The sequence below is a fragment of the Pholcus phalangioides genome, unplaced genomic scaffold (assembly GCF_987345545.1).
Source record: "Pholcus phalangioides strain wild (caught in Gottingen) unplaced genomic scaffold, Ppha-v1.0 ptg000042l_1, whole genome shotgun sequence".
Taxonomy (NCBI): domain Eukaryota; kingdom Metazoa; phylum Arthropoda; class Arachnida; order Araneae; family Pholcidae; genus Pholcus; species Pholcus phalangioides.
The window spans coordinates 29,552,192-29,577,356 of NW_028301628.1; the positions used below are offsets into that span (position 1 = coordinate 29,552,192).

Genomic DNA, 25,165 nt, shown 5'->3' on the forward strand with positions numbered 1-25,165 from the left:
ATAACGAAGTCGGGTAAAACAGCTAAAACATTCGTTATACGTGAACTTCATTGTATGGCTATCCAAAGCCATAGCGCGAGGGAAGGGGAGGGACCTGGGAGTCCGCCCTCAAAAATGTTAGAAAATGATTGATTCTTATGGAATAGCGTGGTTAAATCTACTGTTCTATCAATTTGATCGCCCCCGAAATACTAGTCATCTTACCCCGAAATGAATAATCATGTGGTCAAGCCATAAGAATGAACATCAGCATCCACACCGAGATTTGGGCCCAAAAGTTCTGCCCTCTCTCTCCCCCCCCCCTCCACTACACCTCCTACCAATAATTATTTGAGAACCCAAAATGAAATTGAGCATGTTTTCATGAGACACTCCTTACTGGGCTACTATTAATGAGCACAAAGGGTTGATTCGGACGTTTTTTTTGGAGATGCGAGAAAGCGATCGGGATCGCGCGGCGCCACAGATTTATCTCGAGTCCATCTCCATACCAGAGATCATCGCACTCCAGTTCCATCAATCCAGTTCTGTCTAATGTCCGCAAATGGTCATTACTCTCTCTTTCTTTAGATGTCCACCATAGACAAAGATACTTATATGGTTTATATATTCTCCGCGGCCATTTTAGTGTATTTTGCTTCTTTATATTCTTCTCCATAACTAATTAGGCATTCTCGATAATGATGATTCATCCGCGTCATCACGCACGCCAACGTGACACGCATATATGCATCATACACCTTTTATATCTACATCACTGAGAGATGATGACCATTCAATGGTGCAATAAGGAAAAGCCTATCCTTCCGCAATGGAGTATTTGGAGTACAATCTTTCATTTTTGAATTTGAGTTCGAAATACAGGGTGGCCCATAAATTCGTAAGAATTTAAAGAATGAAGAAATTGGCGTATTTGAGTGGTTTGCAAAGTTTTTCTCATGAAGAGGGGATTTTTTTTTTTGGTACCGAAAAAAATGTAGTACAAATTTTTATCGGTAGAAAGCGCTGCATGGAAGTAAATAACTGGAAATATGCAAATTAGAGTCATATAAAATGCAGGGTGTACGATTAGCAGCTCATTTCTGAATTTTGATGTTACTGATGATTACATAAGGTTTTCATTGTGATTTTTTTTGGTAGATAAAGCACTATTGGTGAAGTTGTTTTACCTCAGCCACGAATCGCCGGCCATTACGAACGTTTCGGACACAGAAGAGACTGAAGAAGAGAAAGATTCGTCCAGAATTAAACGATTTTATATCGTACAGCACCCTCTGTCAACAAAAATTTAAACTAATACATTTTATGTACAAAAAAAAAAAAAAAATCCGCCTTCGTGAGGATAACTTTTTTCACAAACCGCATTCAAATACACCAATTCCTTCAATTTTTATGAATTTTTAAAACTATTTATATACGAATTCATAGGACATCCTGTATACGCCACTGAGAGATGACCATTCAATAGTGTAAATAAAGAGAAAAATCTATACCTTCCGCAATGGAAAGTATTTGGAGTAATCTTCCATTTCTGAATTTGAGTTCGAAATACATGCGTATGTGTTATACTGTGATTTGTAAATTGAAATTTAATTTTTGTCAATGTGTGAAATTACTTTAAAATAAGTTATTTAAAGTAATATTAATGACCATTTCTCAGTTACATATCTGATTATTATTCACGATATTTTTCTAGAGCAAATATGACTATAGTTCCAATTGCTCTTTAACTCCAAGTTTATTATCTCTACAGCTATTCTCTTTTCTCTGTATTCTCTTCGAACAGCAGAAAACCTTCAAAACAAGGGTCTTTTCATACATTATAAAACAGACAAGATTCCTATACGACCGGATACTCAAGAAAAAAATGACAGACACTCTCTCTCTCTCTCTCTCCCCCACAAGAAAAAACAAAAAAAACGGGTGCAATAAACTTCCAAAATGGCGAAATCCGATCCCACACGCATGTACAGTGGACACCCTATCGCCATTTATTATTACTCTTTTTCTTATATACAGTGAGGAACCCAACTGGCGGTGATTATCCCGAATTGGACGAGACTAATAAATAAATTTAATACCAGAAGTGTATGACTCTATACATCAATTTAGTGTAAGCATGTCGGCTAATCTGTGTTGTGTGTGTGTGTCGTTAACTCAAGGGATGAACGATCTTTTTATTGTTGAGTGTATATCCTGTGTTTACGTCGTTAAAAACGACAAATTGGCTACTGTTTTTTTTAACAGTATCTCACTGTATGATGGTGATGATGGTACACAGTAGGTCGGGTGTGTTTACGACATTCGAACAGATGCCATTTACGTGATTCCTATACTATTAGAATGAAACCTCTCAGTATGGCTAACTTCATTAAAGTGTCAGAAGCAGGGGCATTGCAAGCGTTTTGTGCTCAGGGGTGGTTCGAGAGAAAACTACTTTGTTCGGGGCCTACTTTAGGCGACCGCTGTCTACGTTTTCTTGGCCCTTTCAGTTCGGATTTGGAGTCGCAGTGGCGCCCCCCCCCCGGCAGAAACACGAGTCACACTGCCCAAGAGCTGCCCCATTCTGTGCGTGTTCGTCTTGAGCTAAGTGTAGAAAATTTTTATTTCTGACTGAGGGTGCTCGGACCCATGCCACAAATTTCCGAGTACCTACAACAGCCCCAGCTCCGACGCCACTGGCCATAGGCAAACAATGCCATTTTTTTCTGGTCTGGAAGTTCTTCCTATATATAAGTTCACATCTATAAGGGCGCTACCTCAGTCCATAAAACTTTTTCCAGTCCAAGCTCACGGACAGGGCCTGTTCTACATAAGTGTTCGGGCCTAGCGCAAACGAATTTTCGGGGGCCTTTTTTCATACAGCGTTCTTTGAGGCATTGCTACAGCGACGACAACAATTACACAAGGCAACACATAATTTGGTGCCCGGGGGTTTTTAAATTATTTTATGTATATTTCTTTCATATGCTAAAAACAAATATGATGCGAGTTTTCCCCCATCAGCTCTTGTTTGTGAGATGTGTCAGTGACAGTGTTTGCAAACACTATCGGCAAAAAATAAATGAATAGGAGAAATGACACGAGGGGAAAAATGAATGAATAGGGGAAATGACTCGAGGAAAAAGAAATGAATGAATAGGGGAAATGACTCGAGGAAAAAGAAATGAATGAATAGGGGAAATGACTCGAGGAAAAAGAAATGAATGAATAGGGGATTGATTGATGACCGCTCACGCCCATAGCTGTTGTGCAAAATGAATAGGAGAAATGACTCGATGGAAAAAATGAATAGATGAAATAAATAGATGAAATGAATAGATGAAATAAATAGATGAAATGAATAGATGAAATAAATAGATGAAATGAATAGATGAAATAAATAGATGAAATGAATAGATGAAATAAATAGATGAAATGACTCGATGGAAAAAATGAATGAATAGAAATAATCCACTGACCCTTACGGTTAAGAGGAGTAAAAACCAATATAGAGACGGCATGAAATTATTTCATCAACCAAAATTATGTATAGCTGCTATACGAAATGTTTGGCGGACCAGCGGTTTAAGAATATTGATATAGAGCCCTTGAAGTTGAGATAGGGGTGCCACAAGGGAAAAAATATAGGAAACAGTCAGCTGGATTGAATTTATTCCACTGGCGTTTGGACGCGGTATTACGTCCCTGATGTTAAAGGGCTTAATGTATCAAATACATTGCTATTGAATCTGGAAATTATCTCTCAGTTCTAAACACGCAGTACAGATTTCAACAGCCAAAGCTCTTTAACGGATTATTTTTTTACTCTAATCATTTTTCTATGTAAAGTAACTATCTTCTGAAAACGCTAGGAGGGCCACATTTTGCCCCTCGGGCAATAGGTTGAAGATTCCCCTGCACCAAACCCATCAAGGATTCCTCGGAACAGCTTTACAACCACTAAGGGCTCTACGAGGTTACTTACATTGGAAACCTCTGATGTAGAAACAGCAAAACAAAGGCAATGTACGCTGGAGTTCTTCCGCACCATTCATTGACATTGACGGGAGTGGCGCATTCACGTACTTGAACAGAAAAAATAAAGAATCAATAAAATAAGGAAGGGAAACGAGATCAATGAATGAGAATGAGTTTTACACCGGGCCAATCAAATGGTCATTAAAATAGGCAAGCCCATCTGCAACTCGCAGAACCAGAAAAATATGCTGCGGTATTTATTTTTCCTTTTTTCTTTGAAAGAAAAGCCTTTTGTTTCAAACAAACATTCCGGATGAGGAAAATATACTTCTATTTTCTTTTATATTAAGGAAAGGAAAAGAGTTTTTTTAAAGAACACCATTTTTCATATTATTACATCAGCTATTCCGATTGTTGTGCTGCACGTGTTGTTGTTGTTGATCATCCACCAGCTGTTGTTGGACGTCGATTGTTATTTTTTTCCGACCTCTCTCACCTCACCCGATAATTCATTCCGGACCTTGTCGACGGATATGCAAATGAAGTAATAAATGTGAAAAATAAAAATATTTATATACGCGCCCTGTAATCATTCATGATACGTCATTCGGGGCATTTATTATAATCGATATTTTTATTATATATATATATTCGAGAAATATCAAACAAAACACGGGTGCGGTCAATGTTCACGGGAAAAATTGCGTCTTTCCGAATAATTATGATCGTAATATTGATGATAATTATTATTATTATGACGTGGTAATCAGAGTAATACTGTATTTATCAGTGTGTTTTTTTGCTGGATTTCTACGGCTGGAAAAAGTTTTGGTGCATAAGTAATGCCAGTATTTCGAATTTGATCCCATTATGGAAAAAAGTAGGAATCGAGTGTCTCATTGCCCCCCAACATAATTCATAACAATCGATTTTTTCTGTTGTTTCGTTTTTTTTTACATCATAAATTTATTATGACTGTGATAAACCCTCAACTCTGGGATCCCACGGAAATCTCGACCTGGCGGTCGCAGCTGTGAGAGCCTCCCAAGGTTCAAACACAAGTTCATGTATATCTCGTGAAAAACATTTTAACAAACTTGCTGTATCACTGCATTTCTCGCCAAAGGTTACTTATAAACAAGGCTCGGATGTTGTTGACATAAAAAATCCCATAAGATGATCATAAAAAATGGCCCGAAAACTCGAATAAATGCTCCGAAAATTTCGAAAAAATGCCCTAAAAACTTTTAAGAAATAAATCTACTATTAAAATAACAAAACAAATTTCTTTTGAAAGCCGATTATGTTTCAAAGTGAAAGGGAAATTTTCTTTCTATGGTATTGAAAAAATCACACGTAAATTCTTTCTCAACACAAAATTTCATCAAGAACTGCCAGTGGAATTTTTCAAATAAAAAATTTCTAACTTATGAGTGAATTTCGGAAATCTAAAAGACAAAATGTATAAATTTCTGCAAGTGTGAAGTTTTATATCGAGATAAACCTCTCCCAACATAGATTTCTTCTACTGGAGATACAGTCGAATCCCATTATAACGAACTCCAAGAGACCAGAGAAATCATTTCGTTATAACGAAATTTCGTAACAAACTAATTCCAGGTTTTTGCATTGTTCCTATGCAAACTTATCTGAGGGATTAGAAAAGTGTTCGTTAAAACGAGATTTTCGCTATAATGGTATTCGTTAAAACGGGATTCGACTGCACTTGAAAAAAATTATCCAAAGTTAATATTCTAATCTTTAATTTCAAAATTTTTAGCTATTCCTGTCAAGACATTTGAAATTTTTCCACTTTTTTTAAACCATTTTGTCGAATTGCGCAGCAGCAAATTGGCCTAGCATAGCTTTAGCACAACTGAAGAGCATCACTGACATAACATCGATAAGTTCCTTGCGTTCTTTCTGTAAGGATTGAACAGTGAAACCCCAAAATACTGTACGCCAACTGCCCTTCTATATTACCCTGTCCAAACAAAGAATGCGAATTCTCAATGCATGCAGCATCATACGTATTAAAATCATTTAACATGAATTTGAGAAGATTTGACAATTTTCTTTTGTAATACATGCATGTATTTTTCATGTCTTATAAATAGTTTTAAATAAGTTAAAAAGGTCTTCTCTCTCATGGGATCAGAATTCCTTCAATTAATTTTTATTCACTGCTTCATGAAGTAGCTAACTCTAGAAATTTTTACTAAATTAACTTTGAATTACAGTTGAATCCCGTTATAACGAACTCCAAGAGACCGGTGAAATCACTTCGTTATAACGAAATTTTGCTATAAAGGAATTCCAGGTTTTTGCATTGTTCCTATGTAAACTTATCTGGGGGATTAGAAAAGTTTTTGTTAAAACGAAATTTTCGCTATAACAGTATTCGTTTGAATGGGATTCCACTGTATATACTACTACTAAACTTTGCCTGTTATGTATACAGAGGGATACAAATGTGATGAAAAAAAATGCATCTTTAAAAATATATACAGGGTGGTAACTATTGACCGCCCAATAGTTACGTGATTCCTTGTGAAAAACTAATACAGGAAAACTTTTTCCGTTTTTCGATCCGACGAATATTTAATGAGTTACAAACGCTTTTAATTTTTGTGGCGCGTCATTTTTCTAACGGTTAGTTACTTGCCAAAAACCCAACGAAAGTAAATTTGTCCGCCAGCAGCGGGTTGTCACTTCTTCAAAATGAACTGAAATATTCAATCCCATTAGAAAAGCTAAGTTCGGCCTTCTTCTTTCACAATTGGCGCTTTTTCTCTCTATGTAGTATGATGTTATAACCTTGATATTACGTCTTGCTTACGTGGAAATATGTATTAGCTTCATAAACTATATTGGCAAACTTATCACCCCATTTGTAAAGTGTTAGCCAAATGAGATCTATGTGAATTTTTTTTAAAACCAAATCAACACTTTTTGTCCAAAATGTGGTAATTTGAATATTTCTTGAGGGAAGGTGCATATATATACAGTGCGTAGAGTTTAATGCGTGATCGTTTTTCTACGCTGTCATGTTAATCAAATTACATACATATTGATCAATAAAACAGGGCAATAGTTTTTGAGTAATTTTAAAATATCATCGAAACAGTTACGTGTAAAAAGCTTCAACGAAGATTGCGAAAATGGTAGCTTGAGGAAGGTGACTCGTGGAAACAGTAAAATAATAGCAACGATTCAATCAAATTATTTTATGAATTGACATATTCAAAATAATTAGTGGTTTTTTCTATTGATCATTCATCGAGTCGCATTTTCATACCGATTTCTGCATGTTGCAATGAATATTTTAATTTCCTTTTGAATGCAATTGATTTTTATTGCACTGAAATATTCATAAATTTTCACTTCACCTTTTTACAAGAAAGATTTTTTCCAGCCTGCATGATTCGCGCAGAACTTGGCCATTTTTCAGATGAAGTTTTATTATGGGGCGAATTTATAAGATTGCCCCGGGCTCCTCTTAACAGAGACGGACTTTAGGGTGTCGCCATCCTAGGCACTACTAATTTTGCCTCCCCTCTGAGATGCTGCTCCTTTATGTATTTGGCTTCTTGGTTCTCAATTTTTTTCCCGAAAAATCATGCGTACCCCATAGCTCTCAATTTTCAAAATGAAAGCCATGTCTTCAATGCGTGTTCTTTGAAATATAGTTTTGAGTAGTGGCCTACTGTTTCATACGCACATATTCATAACATTTTGAGATGCCGTAAAAATTTTAAACTCTAATCGTTAGACTTCCTCATTACAATTTGTAACTGTGGTCGAATTCATTCAACAAGTTTATTGCGTTAATCAAATTAATTGAATTGTGTTCCAGAATTACAATCAAAAGCTGTTATGGAAGATGTAAATCTTCCAAAATTTCTGAATTGGAACTCGAAAAAAAATGTCATCTCAAAATTGTTGACTATACTTTATTCATTTAAGGGCTGTCATTGACCACTGAAGTCGATTTTCAAACACTAAAAAATATTTCATTCAATTGTGAAAATGAAATGCAAAAAATTTCGTGTCGATCGGGTTAATTAGTTTTTTTTAAATAAAATTAAAAAAATTAATTAATTATAGTGTAAACGTGAACAGTTTAAGCGCGATTTCCTCAAATTGCAGTTTTTGAGGAGGGGAAAAAAACTATTCCATCGAAAATTTTGAAATTTAGTAGGAATATTTATACGACATGTTTTAATAAAAGATGAACCTCGAACCTCGATATCTGATCGGTGTGTACGTTTGGTGAATTTGGCCGGATTTTGAAGTGACGTCATCAATTTTTAAAGCGTTATAACTCATTAATTATGGGTCAAATCAAAAAACTGAGAACATTTTTTCATATCAGTTTTTCACAAGGAATCACGTGTGTAATTAATGGGCGGTCGATAGTTACCACCCTGTGTGTGTGTATATATATATATATATATATATATGGTCTAGTTTTTCATTACTATAAAATACTTCATACATTTTATAATAATTAGTAGTTAAATTTTAATTGCACACATTTATAATTTTTTTAACCTTTTCTTATTCTAAAAAAATTTAAAAGGTGAAAAAAATATCCTTAAAATACCAAAAAAAAAGGGGAAAAAATGTATGCCTTAAAACTTCGAAAATGATTTTGAAGCGAAAAAGTGCAGAAATTTTTTTTTCAACATCCTGGCCCTGCATATAAGCAATGTTTGGCAATTTCGCTGATTTATGACAACATATTAAGCGAGAATCGGTGATATCCTGCGTTAATTATCCCCCACCGTCGTCACAGTGGTGATCGGCTGAAGTTGGGTCTCTGTGGTTCCCAACTTCGATGCGAAAATGCGAGCTCATCTCCCCGTTAGAAAGTCTCACCCACATAGAGCAACAGACCTACAACAGTGCAATTAATCAATTATTACCCTTCACACTCATGGTTAGGAAAATTGACCGCAGATGGCAGCACTCCACATAACAAGCATTACACAGAAACAAACTTAACGCAAGGTTCATAACACATACACACACGTTCCAACATATATCAATTCAGAAAGAAGTTCCGCGGAAGAATATGGACGAGGGGTGCATGTGGGGTTTAGTAGCAGAGTAGTATTAATTACCCCAACTTCCCGTATTTTCTCGACCGAATATGATCACCCTAATTATTAAGAAAAGAAATAAAAACTTAATGCACAGTATTATTAATTTTTTCGTCATTAATAAGGTTTTAAAAACATCACCCTCGTTTGTAACGACAAAATTTCCTGGAACCTTCGATGTCGTTATAACCAAGTTTGACTGCATTAAATACATAATGGTTTTGATATTAAAAAAAAACTCCCAGACTTCCATAAAAACTTCCTCGCGTTGCCATTTAATGTTGATGAAAAAACACAGTAACAGCTAAAACATACGTCTGCCGAAGGAAAAAAAAAAACGCTGAGAACTTTCGGGACGACTTAATAAAAATGTAGAAAATGGCCTCTCACCAGAAAACGCATATTTATGTAGTTAGGAAGGAAAATTTATGTACTATGTGAATAAATAAAAACGGTTATGTGTGTGCGTGTGCACACACTTATGTTTGCACACCCGTGTGTAGTCAATTAAATGCACCATAAGAGAGAGAGAGAGCATATATAAAGAAAAAAAAATGGTGGAGAAATAAGAACAGAAAAAGATAAAAATGTAAGAAATGAGATAAAATAGCTCCAGAAAGAAAGAGCAGCTTTTTAGTTACACGCATAGCCGATATGTGTTCTGGAACTTTCTTTAGAAAGTAGTTTCCGAGTTATGTGTTATTATATGGGGAGAAGGGGGGGGGGGCTTTTTTTCGCATGGGTAGAAACTATGTGTTTTTTTGGGGGCGAATAAATAACATGGGATTTATGTGTGATCACGTGCGCATTCCGTGGTGAGTTGAGGGGAGGAAAAAGTAATGATAATAGTGGATTTCATATGTTGTTTCTTGGCTTTTTTTTTTTTTTGACGTCGGGTTCGTTCTTCTTTCTGCCGCCAGGTGAAGAAAGCCCAATTCCTAATACAGTCGAATCCCGTTTTAACGAATACCGTTATAGTGAAAATCTCGTTTTAACGCGAACACTTTTCTAATCCCTCAGATAAGTTTACATAGAAACAATACAAAAAACCTGGAATTCATTTATAACGAAATTTCGTCGAAGTGATTTCTCCGGTCTCTTGGAGTTCGTTATAACGGGATTCGGCTGTATTCCGATATACACTTTTATTGGCTATCGGGATTTCAAGCTGTCCGAGTTTCAGCCTGACTGGATTTGGGTGTAGTGTTGGAATTTTCAATTCCAATAGATCAGGGGTAACCAACAGCTGGCCCACGGGACGAAAGATATTATATAGTTCTTTTGACATTAGTTTCGATTTACGAAATTGTAGTTAATGTGAAAAAAAAAACCTATTTCTGATTTGACAAAAAAAAAAATTGTATTTTCAACACACGAAACTCTTTAAACGCATAGGTCAGTCCCATGATTGATTTGAAAAACCAGCCGTGAAAGTAGCAGTAATTTTTTTGCGCAAATATCGTAGGGGTCAGTGATGGTAATCTCGTGGAGCAAAATTTCCCTTAAAATTTTCCCTTTTAAGTTTTTTCATAAAAATTCAAAACTAATGTGCAATATACTAATATTCAGTGAAGTACTTCTCAAGAAAAGAATCAAACTAGAAAAGCATCGCACGATTCGGAAAAAAAATTCAAAATAATCAATTTTTTTTTTTTCGTTTGATAAAGTTTAAACGTTTTAGGAAGTAACACATTCCCCATTCTGGTTAGAGCATCAATATTCACAATTTGCTGAAAGAAAAGAAAGATGAAAAATTTTCTTAACAACTAAGAAATTGTAGTCAAAACAAAACTAAAAAAAAAAAAAAAAATATGCAAATCACACGAAAGATATTGGGCCGAGAGCTGTGAGCCTCAACTGATAACATCAACTCGAGAGCTTAAAAACCTCAACCAGGAAAATCTCGAGAGAAGATTAAGTTCAACCACGTTTGAAAAAAATCAAGGAAAGATACACCAACACCACATTTCCATCGCGAAAAGTGCTTGAGAAAAGTTTCGCTGAGACCGCACGTAAAGGATCTACTGACTTCGCTGAATCTAATGAGTTGCCGTGAGACTTGGAAAAAATCAGACTTACACAAACCCCAAAAATTTTTCCCTCATGTCCAGTTTTGCGGAGTGGATCTCTCCCGACTTTGATCAAAACTCTAGAAATATTCTATCCAGTGAGAGCTTAGCCGGAAGCAGCCCGGTCATTAAGAACCAAACCAAGTTCACCGGCAAAGCTGTAACTAATACACCATCAAAGCTGTAACTAATACACCAGCAAAGCTGTAACTAATACACCAGCAAAGCTGTAACTAGCACACCAGCAATCCTTATGACGGGGGGACTCTTTTTTTTTTTTTTTTTTTTTCCTCACATTTTCTTGACTCTGCTGATGATTCCGCGTCCAGTTCCAACTCAACATATCATATGTTCGAGTTTCCAAAGTCCTGCCTGGAGGTTATTATGAAGTGTTGCTCAAAGAAGGATAAAAAAGCTATCCTAGACAAGTTCCTCACTGTAGCTGGAACTGTTCTCGACAAGTGATGTGACTTTGAGCCAAGAGTTGCCGATTTGAATTCTATAAACTTTTCTTCTAAGTAATTTTTGACACTAAATTTTCAATAATTTTCAATTTCCCGAGAGATTTTGACTATATATATTTCTCATGCACACTATGGCTCCTCCTTCAGCAGGGCCCTTGGTAGGGGATCTTTTGCTGGCCTCCGAGACCATACTTTCACTGGCCCCTTTGTGATGAATTTATAGCGTAAAAAAAACAAAAAATGACGAAAATTGACGTGGGCCCCAGGGCTGGAAGCCTGTCAGCCCCACTTTTCGGGGGGGGGGGCATCACAAGCACATACTCACTGGCATACATTAGATACACCTTCCTAGGCTGTTTACTAACCCATCTGTAACCCCACCATCATCCCTGAGAGCTGGGCATGGGGACAAACATTTGTTTGGTCTGGTAAGAAGTTGTAGTCCACGCTGCAGCTGTTTACGCAGTTCCTTCTTTCCTGATTCCAATGTCTACGAGAGAACGTATAAATACTCTTTTCCAAAAAATGAAGAGCTCAGTTAATAATTCATTAATAATTATTTATAATCAGTATTTAATTGAATGAAGAGTTTGTTAATTAGTTAAGAAATACCGTCAAAATGTGGCCCGTGATGCCACACAAGCAATCATACTGTGTGCGGCTTATATGCCGAAGCTTTGTTCCTGGTGCGGCCCGCGACACATGTGAATATACGGTTAAGTAGTAGTGTAAGTAGTGTCGGGATTTTGATTTTGGGATTTTTACGCTGTAATGAATTTCACCTAGATGAAATTTAGGTAGTGGCGGGATTCCAGGTAGTGTAACGATTTTCGCTTGCCGGATTTACAGGCTGCAGGAATTTTCTGTGCAGACGGATATCAAGATTTTTTGCTTGATCCTGACCTGATAATTTTAAGATTTCAGGCTCCAAGAATTTTATCCAGATGGAATTTAGGTGATGTCAGGATTTCGGTAACGTCACGATTTTCGCTTGCTGGAACTTCAGGCTGCAGGAATTGCAGCTAGATGAATAACTTATGATAATGATGAATACCAGGATTTTTCTCGATTCTGGCTTGATGATATTGGTATATTTGGGATTTTAGGCTGAAAGAATTTTAGCTAGATTGAATTTAGGTGTTACCGGGATTCCGGTAGTGCCAGGATTTTTGCTTGACGACATTTCAGGCTGTAGGAATTTTCTGCCAGACGGATATCAGGATTATTGCCTAATTCTGGCCTGATGATTTTGATATTGCTGGGATTTTAGGCTGTAGGAGTTTTAGTCAAGTAAAAATTTTAGTGAATAAGTAAAATTTTTAGCTATAGGAATCTTTCAATTTTGCCTGTCAGGATTCCAGGATGTAGAAATAACATCTTGAATGCATTTCAGTGGTGTTAAGATATTTGTTGCTTGTCGGAATTTCATTCTGTAAGGATTGTGACCTGATGGTATTTAGTTAGTGTCGGGATTTTCGGATTTTACGAATTTCAGCTAGACAGGATTACCTAAAGTTAGCCTCGATATTCCGATAATGTTGGAATTTTAGTCTGCAATAATTTTAGCTGTAAGGGAAATTACTGAGTAGTGCCAAGATTTTCGTTTGTCATGATTTCTGTAGGGATTTCGGCTAGACTTTATTCAGCTCGTGTCAGGACCTTTGCTTGCCAGAATTCCGGTAGCGTCGGGATTTTGGCTAATCGAAATTTCGAGCTGTATGGACTTTGACCAGACGGAATTTCAGGCAGTTTGAATTTTGGTTGGACCAGATTTCAGGCTGACGGAATTTTCCCTGAAGGGATTAAGGAGAGTTTCGAAATTATCGCTTGTCGGAATTCAGACTGTCGGGTTTACGACCTTAACGGATTAGCTACTCATAGTAGTTTATCAAAATGACTAAATACAGCTGCATTGGAAAATTACACGAGAAAATATGTGTGATTACAATACGGATCAATTTATTCAAACAGATCCTAATGAAAGCATCCAAATGCCCTCATATAAGAAGATAATTTGAAGGAAGACCTCAAGGGGGATTATAAAGACGGGAGAAAATAGACCATACAAGATTGGTGGTGATGATAACTAGAAATAATAATAATAATAATAACAATCGCATTGTTTTTATTTTATTATTATTATCCTCAATGGAGTGACACATGCATCGTGCGTGAGGTATGAAAGTAGACGTCGACGATGTTTATCACTATTCGCACGAAAACGTCTTGTAATGAGAGAAATGAACGCTTTGACTCTCCTTCAATGAAATATCTGAATGAAAGATTATCATAGGTTTTTTCATGTACTGTATTTCTCTCTGAGGATGACACACACGAGAAATAATCATCAATTAATGTGCATTGAAAACAGTGTGGGTGAAGTCCATGATAATTTTTTTACGGCTGTCATACCTTGGGGGACCTTGGGTATGGTAACACAAAAATAAAGTGTTAATATTGTAACAATTATATGCAGACTAGCGAAATACTATTGATCAGTAGCACATTGGCCCATTACTGACTTGGCGTTCTAGCACAGGACCTAGGTTTTGGCTATTAACCTGCGTCCAGGGTCAGAAGTGTATTTACGGGGGTGGGGGGGGGCATCTTAGTGGGCTATAGCCCAGGGCGGAAAATTTGAGGAATAATTGGTTAAGAAAATTAGTAGAATGGGAGCGGCGAAATTTGTGGCCACAATCGGTAATACCCCGAATCCACCTCAGGTGAATCTCTCTGATTTCATCAATGCGCGAAATTATTGATTTCATCAATTCTGGAATTATTTCTTTCATTGGTTCTGGATTTTCATTAATTTTGGTATTATTATTTCCGTTAATTCCGAATTTTCTCTCTCATCGATTCTAGAATTTTTTTCTCCCGTTAATTCTGGAAATTTTCATGAATTCTGAAATTATTTCTTTCATCAATTACGGAATTATTTCTTTCATCGAAATATACAACATCGGGCAAAGGGGGATCCTAAAAATTTTTTCATTCTCCGAAATTGTTGAGATGCATCTGGCCCTACTATTATTTTCTCACCGGGCCCCGCGTCTGGTAAAGACGGCCCTGTCAAGCCTTGGAGACCGTTATTTTTTGCTGACTGAAAAGCATTTTCTGAAGATCAGCGAAATATGAAACTAGAATTGGTTACTTTGGGTGTCGATCAAGACCTCGAGAAAACACAATTAGGTACAAGCATCGAGCACTCTTAGATGCTTCTTTGAGCCATAGGCGGAGATAGACTTGGAAGTCTGGGGGGGGGGGGCACGATGATGACGATGTCAATTCATCTATACATATATGCATTAGATCAGTCGACTTCACCTTTGACGCTGGGGGCACGCCCCCACCCCCCGAGGCTAATTAGACCAGTTCGTCTTTGGCGGCTCAACAAAAAACCTCTACTCGTGCAGGACCCATTTCTCGCGCCCCCTGACTACATTCTTTTCGATCTCGATAAAGCATTTTTTTAACCCTTTCAACTTGGATTAGGCACTGGGTCGCAAGGGCTTCCGAGATGGGTCATACAAATCCACTTACAGCCAGGGATTCTTGAGCTATGGGTCCCTACAAAATCTTGATTCTCGAGGGCTTCCGAGATGAGTCGTACAAATCCATTCACAGTCTATTATAAATGCACTGTGTCACTGGTTTCATTAATTTCGAAGAACAAACAGTCCCATCGGTCGGAAAGCTGATCTTGTTGATTTTGGGACGTGACTGAAAAAAGTTAAGAACCCCTGAATTAGTTCATCCTAATGAATAAAAAAAAGATAAAACTCAGGTTCGAGTGATAATCACTCATCTACCGGGTGGCAGCAACAATGCCATTCAACAAATGCATCATTCTAAATATTGAGTAAAATCTTACAATGCGTTCTGTAGTATTGAAACGTCTGTTGTGAAGATCATTCGAATTGCGGATTTCACTCCGGCAAGACGCGTTCGCGTCTGGCCTCCAAGGAAAGGCCTCTCTTTTGGGTCTAACCTAGACTGAAGTAAGTATAACAGTTTCTTGGGCTTGGGTATTGACATGGTTAGGTAGCTTTGGAAGGGTTTCCCAATGTTTCTGTTTGACGTTTTCGTGGCTCGTTGTCTTGTCCCTGTTAGATGGGGCTCAGCTCTGTGGATCAGCGAGGTACCGAGTTTCCTGACCTCCTGGCTGGTTGAGTCGAGAACCCTTTGTGTTCTCGAATATCTCTCGCATCATTGGAGGTCAGTTGCTCAGTCACTTACACTCAACATCGTCGTGGCAATGGTAACACGGGCTAGTGTCTTCTAGTCACTGTGCTAGTTGGTGCCGGGTTTTGAGGAGGTGGGTTTTCTGACCCAGAGCTGAGTTCAAATAATTTAATTCAAAACTATCCGAAACACTTAAAATACGGGATCCCGTAGGCGAGGCCGATTACACATCCACTTAGTATACCGGAAGTCTTTTACCCGGAGGGACCCCGTGTTTAGACTACTGGTTATCGAAGGTAGGTTTGGTACCTTTGGTTATCAACCTTTGGAAGCCTTCATTTTATCAACCTTTGGTTGATTTTCTCTAGTGAGTGGAAAGTCTGTAGACAGCGTGTCTTGTAAGTCCTGATTCGGCCTTTACCTCATCAACCGTTCGTTGCAGACGAATGGTTCAAATTTACAAAATGCTCAAAATATGTTCAAAAATGACTTTGTACCATTTTTGAGAGTGAAAATACAGTGTGTCACCAAAATAAATAACTAAATTTTCGTATGGACACCCTATCCTAAAAAACGCAATTAAAAAGAGAGAAAGTTGTTGCCCTGTCTCTTCCGAGGCTAGCAAAAGAAATTCCACTTTTGCGAGTCCAATATCCGCTAAGATATTCGCTTTCAAAAATCGGAGAAAAGTTGGGAAAGAACAGCATAAACTAACGGACATTTTTTTTTTTTTCAGGGTGGCCATATGAAAATTTAGATTTCTTTTTTGTTTAGTGACGCTATTTTCACTCTCCAAACTATAAGATGAATTTTGAACACATTTTGAGCATTTTTTAAACTGGGAACCATACCTCTGCGACGAACGGTTGTCGAGATAAAGGCCGAACTAGGATTTACAGGACACCCTGTATAACCTGCTCTAATTAACTCTCATCGTATGCATAAAATAAAATGATGATTTCATTCAAATGGAAGTTATTTCATAATCATCTAATATCGCGACCAGAGTCCTACGGTTTGTTGTCGAATGCGAAAGGGGTAGACCAGGGGAACTCCAATGAATAGCCTGCGGGCCACATTCGGCTCTCGGATCTTTTCGTCGTGGCCCACCGATCGTTTTTAGAAAATGGTTGAAAATATTGTGTGTGGAAAACGGTTAATTCTAGAATTGATATATAAAAGAAATAAAGATTACGTCAAAAAACTGGCTTCAATGTACTTTTCTATCTATTAACGGTCATTCCCCGTTAGCGGACACTTTTTTCGGTCCCAATGGTGTCCGTTATTCAGAGGTTCTGTTGTACATGGAAATGTGCGATGGTGTCGGATAAAGATGGTTTTCTATAAATCAGGGCTTCGCTCTAATTACCGGTTATGGGTCGAAATATGGGACACGTGGACTCTTCCGAGATAGATCGTACAAATTCACCCAAAGTCAGGATTCTTCAGTTATGGGTTTTGACCCACAATTGATTCGCAGTGGCTTCCGAGATAAATTCGCAGCAAGGGATTCTCGAGCATTGAGCTATGGGTCACGACTCGAACTTGATTCGCAGGGGGGGGGGGGTTTATGACAAGGGTAGCACAAATCCACTTACAGACAGGAATTTCTGATCTATGGGTCATGACCCAAACTTGATTCACAGGAGCTTCCAAGATGAGTCATACAAATCCACTTAAATCCTACTGTTATAAATGCACCTGTTGCGTCACTGGTGTCACTAATTTCGAAAGGAAAAAAAACCAATTCCCATTGGTGTCGCGAAGCTGATTTGTTTGTTGATTTTGAGTAACGGCTGGAAAAGGTAAAAAACCCTTGCGTTATTAGAAGTTTCCTGAAGAATGCGATGTGGATGCCTCGTGTGGGGCAAGTGAGCAATGGTACTCGAGAGCAACAGATTGAAGATGCTTATCCGAGGATATGTTCGGAATACATTCAACATTTGGGCCGGAAAGTTCACAAGGATACCTTCGGAAGTCATAACTACATAGCAATATCCGCCAACTCTCAGAGCCGCCCTTAGAAGTGTGCGACAGGTGTGGTCGCACCGCTCCTCGCGCTTTGTGGGGGGGGGGGGAGCTGCTATGGTTCCCACATCCGGGAGTAGGGCCCTTAGGCTCGGGTCTTTCGCGGGCCCCCTAGTCAGATTTCTCACGGGCCCTTCTATAGTTCATGTATAGCGTGAAAAAGCAAAACAATTATGAAAATTGTCCCGGGCCCTGTCAGTCCCGCCCTTCACTCACGTTAAATTATTGGAGGCTTGCTTGCACCAATTCTGAAATGTCTTGCATTAATTAATTCTGAATTTCCGTTTATCCGGTGATATTTGTTTTTATTGTTAATGCGGAATTTTTATCAATTCCGGAATTATTGCTTCCGTTAATTCTGAAAATTTTCATCCATTCTGGAATTATCACTTCCATTGATTATGAACTTTCATCAATTCTGGAATTTTTTTTCCCCGTTAATTCTGAATTTTCATCAATTCTTAACTTATTTCTTCCTTAAATTCTAAGTTTTCATTAATTCTGGAATTATTACTTTTAATTATTTTTAATTCACCAAGCGTAAATTTTTTCATCAATTTCGGTAATTATTTCTCTCATTAGTTTAAAATTACCTTCAGTGCTGAATTTTCATCAATTTTCGTGCTAATTTATGTTTAATTGTGTGTTTGAAATTTTTTGTGTAGATATATCTCAGTACTCCTGCACATATATATTCTGAATTAATGGATTCCGTGATTCCTCTCCCCCACACAAAATATATGAAATCGGAGAAAAGAGGGGAATCCTAAACATTTTTGGTGCCCCGAAACTGTTGGGACGCAGCCTGACCTTGCTATTATTTACGCTCTGGGTCCCGCCTCTGGTAAGGGGCACCCTGTAAATTCTTTTTTTGAAAGCAGCATTGACGATTAATAATTTATTTTGGATCATAATTATTCCGAAAACGTTTTCCTACAATTGACACTTATTTTCAAGCCGTTTATATAGGGACATAAACAACGAAAATTCTTTTTCAAGAGTATTATTATCATCATTAAGATTTTTTTTTTCTTTCCTTATTGCTATCAACTTTTAAAGTGTAGATTACAAATATAGTTACGATTGTGTCCCGTACAAACACACACGGGAGCTGCCGCCATTTCTTATTACGACCGACGCGACGGACGGATATAAACGTTGACGTTTTTATTTACCGTATGTTTTTCGTTATCAACATTACTCGCTCGGTGACTCAATGATAAAAGATTCAGGTGAGTGCCACGCGTTGAACTGCAAATAGTATGCGGCTAGTGATGTAATTGCAGTTGGCAATGCGCATTTTTACGGTAAGTACAAAATCGCGTATCTCTCTCTCTCTCTCTCTCTCTCTCCCTCTTTCCTACGATATTCTTTTCTATTTATTCTACTTTTTTCCTTGAAAGATATTCCGTTGACGTTTCTCATGGAATAAAAACCAACATTTCCTTAACAGTTACAATTTATTTCTTATACGAAAATATTCCGGTAATTCAGGAGCTCATTTTCGAAGGGGAACATTTCCACTTTTTTTTTAAATGTACTTTCCGACGGTTTCTGAATCTTTGGGATGAGCTCTGCCGGATTATGCAATAGGGTTTACTGAAACGGGAATATTTTTGGTAGAAACTGCAATGCAAAGTTGGTCGTTCCTACCAAAAAGGGACATATCCACTTTGTTAATTTACTTCGATGTTTTTACATACAAGGCTACAACAAGCAAAATGTCCAACGAGGTGGTTGAAAAAAGATGCTTATAACAAATATGGATGCCATATACTTTTAAAATACAGCAACCCAATTAAAAATTCAATTATAAAAACTAAAATATATATATATATATATATATACACATGATAAGTCAGAGGGGCCGATGGAAAGGTCCAGGATGGCAGTAGAAGCTTTGGGTTTAGTATAGGATCCTATGGGTTGGGGGGCGATGAGAAGAAAAACTTTTTGAAGAACAGGGCGGTGGACCAAAAATTTTGGGAAACTATGGTTTAACCTGACGATGACGGAAACCAATGGGACCGGCAATTTGTATGTTAACGAGGAGTGCCCGTTAATGGGTAATAAAATACATTGAGCCCCCATCGATGTGATTAAAAAAAGTGTCCGTTAGTGGAGGTGTCGGGTAACGGGAGTGTGTCCGTTATAAGAGGTTCCACTGTAGAATGATCGTGCTTTTTTTATGTTATTTACAAGAGAGTAGTAAGGGTACCTTCCTTGACTAGGAAGGAATCAACAGGTGGGGTATAAATTTCTAATTTTTCGGACTTGAACGGCTCCAATTTTGATCAAAAGGTAACACATCCACTAATTTTCTTTCAAGACGGAACATTTCCATAATTTAAAATGTAGATATATAACTACCTTGAATGTTGATCAGGAAACATAATATTTAATCTCTCTTATACCACTCTCGTCTGTTACCGATTGGGCTATTTTTCACTTTTGTAAAGCGGCCCATTCCGGAGAAAGAAAGTTTGTTACTTCTAACTGTAAATTTGGTAATTTTGTGGAAATGAACCCTTTTGAAAATAAGCTCAGCCCAACTATAACCTCAAAGATAACTTCTGTCAAGCAAATTTCAAACTCAGATGGCAATTGTTTTCTTACAGATTGCTTGGACTATTGAAAATGATTTCCGAATGTCAATCGGATGGCTTTTCTTCCCTGCGGAAATAATTATAATCAACAATGACTCAATTCGGATGACAATTTTTTAATGTCAAAAATGGTTACCCAGAGCCGTGCACCGTGCTCATGACTTAAAGCTGGGCCCACACTCAGGTGCGGATCTAGGACAATGGGTGGGGTGGGGCTATTTATTGTTCAGTTCATTGAATCGTCCCGTATTTTACGGTACAGATAAATTTATTCTAATTTTTGGCTCTTTAAAGGGGCGGTTGCTCCATCGCCACCCCCGCCGGATATACGCATAAGCCGAGGCAGACATCTTCAGCTGTGAATAAATAAAGCCTAGGCAGATATTTTCAGCTACGAATGAATAGTATACTAAATAAAGCTGAGGCGGCATCTTCAGCTAAAAATGAAATGGAGGCGGACATCTTCAGTCTAAAATGAAGTGGAGGTAGACATCTCCAGCTGTGAATGTAGCCGAGGCAGACATCTCCAGCTGTGAATGTAGCAGAGGTAGACATCTCCAGCTGTGAATGTAGCAGAGGCAGACATCTCCAGCTGTGAATGTAGCCGAGGAAGACATCTCCAGCTGTGAATAAAGCTAAGGCAAACATCTCCAGCTGTGAATAAAGCTAAGGCAAACATCTCCAGCTATGAATAAAGCTAAGGCAGACATCTCCAGCTGTGAATGTAGCCGAGGAAGACATCTCGAGCTGTGAATGTAGCCGAGGCAGACATCTCGAGCTGTGAATGTAGCCGAGGCAGACATCTCCAGCTGTGAATGTATCAGAGACAGACATCTCCAGCTGTGAATGTAGCCGAGGAAGACATCTCCAGCTGTGAATAAAGCTAAGGCAGACATCTCCAGCTGCGAATAAAGCTAAGGCAGACATCTCCAGCTGATAATGTCGCGGAGGAGGATATCTTCATAATATCCCAGAAAATCGATTGAAATTCAGAATTAATTAGTAAAAAAAATCCTAGAATTGATGGAAACTTAGAATTAATAAGAGAAAAGTCCAAGAATTCGTCGAAATTCAGATGCCAGAGCTGATGGAAATTCGGAATTAATGAAAGAAAATATCCCAGAATTGAAGATATAATATTTTTTTCCACTTCCGTTTCCGTAAGTGCGGGTCTCGGTGCGAACGCACCGGTCGCACACCCCTAAGGACGGCTCTGGCCCTTTATATGCAGCCTTCTTCATTGAGTCAGAGACAGGGAAAGTAGTCACGCGAGCTATGCCTAAAATACAAAAGTCAGCAAATTTTGGGGCCGCAAAAATAAGTGGGCCCCAGAGCACGAGCGCCACTTGCCCATGCGAAAAACTCCCTGTACACGCTATGAATTCCGGGTGTTTCACGAAGAGTGTCTGAGAGGAATAAAAATTCTACGGTTGGTTCTGGAGCTTTGAATCATCAAAATTTTGATTCTAAAATTCAGAATTGAAGAAGAAAATAAAACATTAAAAAACATTATCGGCCAAGAGAAGATAATAGCGACATTTCCGTAAAAAAGTTGGAGAGAAAATATGAAAATAACAATTTCTATACGGCCATTTTTTGTAATTGTACTGAAACATTTTTCAGTGCCATTTTTCGCCAATGGTTTAACTTTCCAGATTTTTGTAACTTTTCATGCTGAAATAACATAAGTCATGGTCATAGTGACGGACTCGTCGCATCGCGAAATCCCGAGTTCGGACCCCACCGGCACCACAGTGATGTTCGTGCCATTGATATAGCTGTACGACGTACGCGAAATTTTTACCTTTTTTTGCAGTAAATTCAATGACTATAGGTGAAATGGACGACTTCAGTGGCGTCACGAGAGCTTCGCGCGGAGGCTTTCTGCTATAGAAAGGGGTTGGTTTTGCTCTGATTGAAAAAGAAAGAAAATAACTAAGTCGCAAAATGTTCAAGACTCCTGTATGTGTGAGTGAGAACAGTCAAACCTCGTTAATGAGTCACTCTTGGGAGAGCAAAAATATGACTTGGTACGCGGAGTGACTCGTTGAACAGAGTAAGCCATAGCTGTGCGAATTCCTGCCTGAGGAGAATTGGGACTTCCAAAAAGTGATCCGGTAAGCTGAGTGACGTGTTAGCCTAGTGACTTCACGTGTTAACCGGGTGACGCACTAACGAGGTTTGACTGTATTTAGTAAAACCCCCTCTTAAAACGGACACCCCCACAGATGCGTTCATCCCTCTTTTACGGCCGAATAATAATTTCACTGAGTATAATAAAACTGCATTTCAAAGCCCCTGATTAATGGTCACCCCCGCCAGTGACAGCAAATGAGAGGTTTCACTGTATAATATCGTTCTAGAACTGGCAATTGTCATCCGAATTGAGTCATTATTGGTTATAATTACTTCTGCAGGGAGGAGAAGCCATCCGATTGACATCCGAAAATCATTTTCAATAGTCCAAGAAATCTGTAAGAAAACAATCGCCATCTGAGTTTGAAATTTGCTTGATAGAGGCTATCTTTGAGGTTGAAAACCATAGTTGGGCTGAGCTTATTTTCAAAAGGGTTCATTTCCACAAAATTACTAAATTTACAGTTAGAAGTAACAAACTATCTTTCTCCGGAATGGGCCGCTTTAGAAAGTGAAAAATAGCCCAACAACTAGAACTGACATATCTGAACTGGCTCAGGAAAGAAAGGAAAACAATAAAATCACCTATTGAATAATATCTAAAACAATATAAAAATGAAATTTTCAAGGTATGGGGGGGAACTCTGCTCAAGGGGGGAAAACTCACAAAAATTAAATTTTTAATATTTATATTGACACCAAACGAATAAATTAGTTTTAAAAAATTGAATTTTTGACGATAATTTTGACATTATTCTATCAGAAATTAAATTAAATTTTATCTACGGTGATGTTTAAAAATAATGAAATCATTACATGAACAAGCATTTTTTTTTAACATTTATATCAACTGATTAAATGTCACCTTACATAAATTTTTAATACTTTTTTATGAATATCTAACGAATAAATTTGCGTTTTAAAAAAAAAAATTCAAATTTTTAAACTAATTTTGACATTATTTCATCAAAAAAATTAAATATTAAAAGATACTTTTATAGAATTTTCGAATAATTCTATCTACAACGAACTTAAAAAAATAATAATAACGAAATAGCTACTCACTGTTATTTTCACATTTATATCCACTGAATATTTGAATAATTTTCTAAATCACTAAAAAAAAAATCACATCACTAAATTTCTTTTTCCAGGTGAAAGAACCGTTCAATAAGCGCGCGATATTTCGGAACACACACTATACGTCCTTTGACTTTTTTTCCCAACTGGATGATAGAAGTTTTTAACACAGTGATCCAGTGAAAGAGAGATGAAGAAAAAATAATCCCTAGCGTAGGGAAAAAGTTTTTCCCAAATAGGGGAAAAGGGAAATTTTGCTGCTTATAGTGTAGGGAAAAAAGATAGGTTTTTTTTTTAGGAGAAAAGTGAACTTGTTTTTTGTGGGTTTGTGTTCAGATAATTTTGATTTTTTTTTTTCGGGTTCTTCCGGCAATGACGTCATCATACCTCATTGCAGAAAAAAACCGAATCACGAGTCGGTTTTTCTGCTCATTAGCTTAATTAGTTTTCCCTCTCTTGCCAATTAATAAAAATCCCTTTTTTAGCTTCCTTTGAAATTCAGTCAAACTTGGTTTTCTCTATCTGTTCAACTTGAATATTACATTAATATTATGCTCTACGATCCTCATCTTAAAAACTTGTAAAAAATGCTCTATAAAATATGCGTTTATGTTCTTAAAAAACTGTAAATACGAACTATACAACTATACAAAACTATAAAACGAAAAATATGTCCTAAAACTTTTTTCATTCCTATCTCAAATAACATTAGTTTTAGCAAAATAATGTGATAATGAGAGAAGTGTTGATGCTGTCTAAACTATTTTGAACCATTACTTATTGTATGAACAGAAATTCTTCGTTTTACTAACTAACCTCATCGAGCCAAAATTTCCCTCAAAAATTTCCCTTTTGAGCAAGTTTTTCCTTCCAAATTCAGAATTAATGTAGTGCCATCTACAGGTAAAAATAACTCGCCAAGTAGTGTATTCGGCTTTAGAAAAATACAAAATTAAAAAAAATAAATAAACAATTCTTTTTATTTGATAAAAACTCTCAAAATTTCCTACAAACCCTAAAAAGTCCCCCTCCCCTTCCCATTTACCAATTTTAGCCAATTTTTCCTACAAGTTACTATGACCGACACCGATACAGATGATTGATCTATTTACAGCCATACACCAGTGTCGTTGAAGGGCTAGTATTTTCATGCTCTAACAATTCAATGTCATTGTTCATTGGTTGAAAAACCTGAATTTTAAGATTTTTTACCATTCAGCAAGCTGATTGGTATAAAATCTGAATTCAACACGTTTAAAAAATATTTTTCCACGTCGGGAAAAATTCACCGACACCATTCATTGACAATAGTTAGTGACCTATTGAACGAGCATGTGAGTGAGTGAGCAAGTAAGTGAGCGAGTGAATGAACAAATGAGCAAGAGCGAGTGAGCAAGTGAGGCAAGCAGCAGGTAAGCGAGTTAGAAAAATCCCTCAGTCATAGGCGCTGAAACGTGGGGCTGAGGCTGTTGGAGCCTCGCCCCAAATTTTGTGAGGGGGGGAATGATAATTAATGACTATACGTAAAATTC

At 37.5% G+C, this 25,165-nt stretch overlaps 1 protein-coding gene across 1 annotated transcript in view; it reads right to left on the minus strand.

Moving 5' to 3' along the window:
• Positions 1–23,767, minus strand: part of LOC149064768 (inverted formin-2-like) — a 106,137-nt gene extending 82,370 nt beyond the window's left edge. The window contains exon 1 of the mRNA XM_089255252.1: positions 23,619–23,767. The gene's annotated coding sequence lies outside the window, so the exon portion shown is untranslated. The remainder of the gene's footprint in view (positions 1–23,618) is intronic.
• Positions 23,768–25,165: the final 1,398 nt, after the last annotated feature.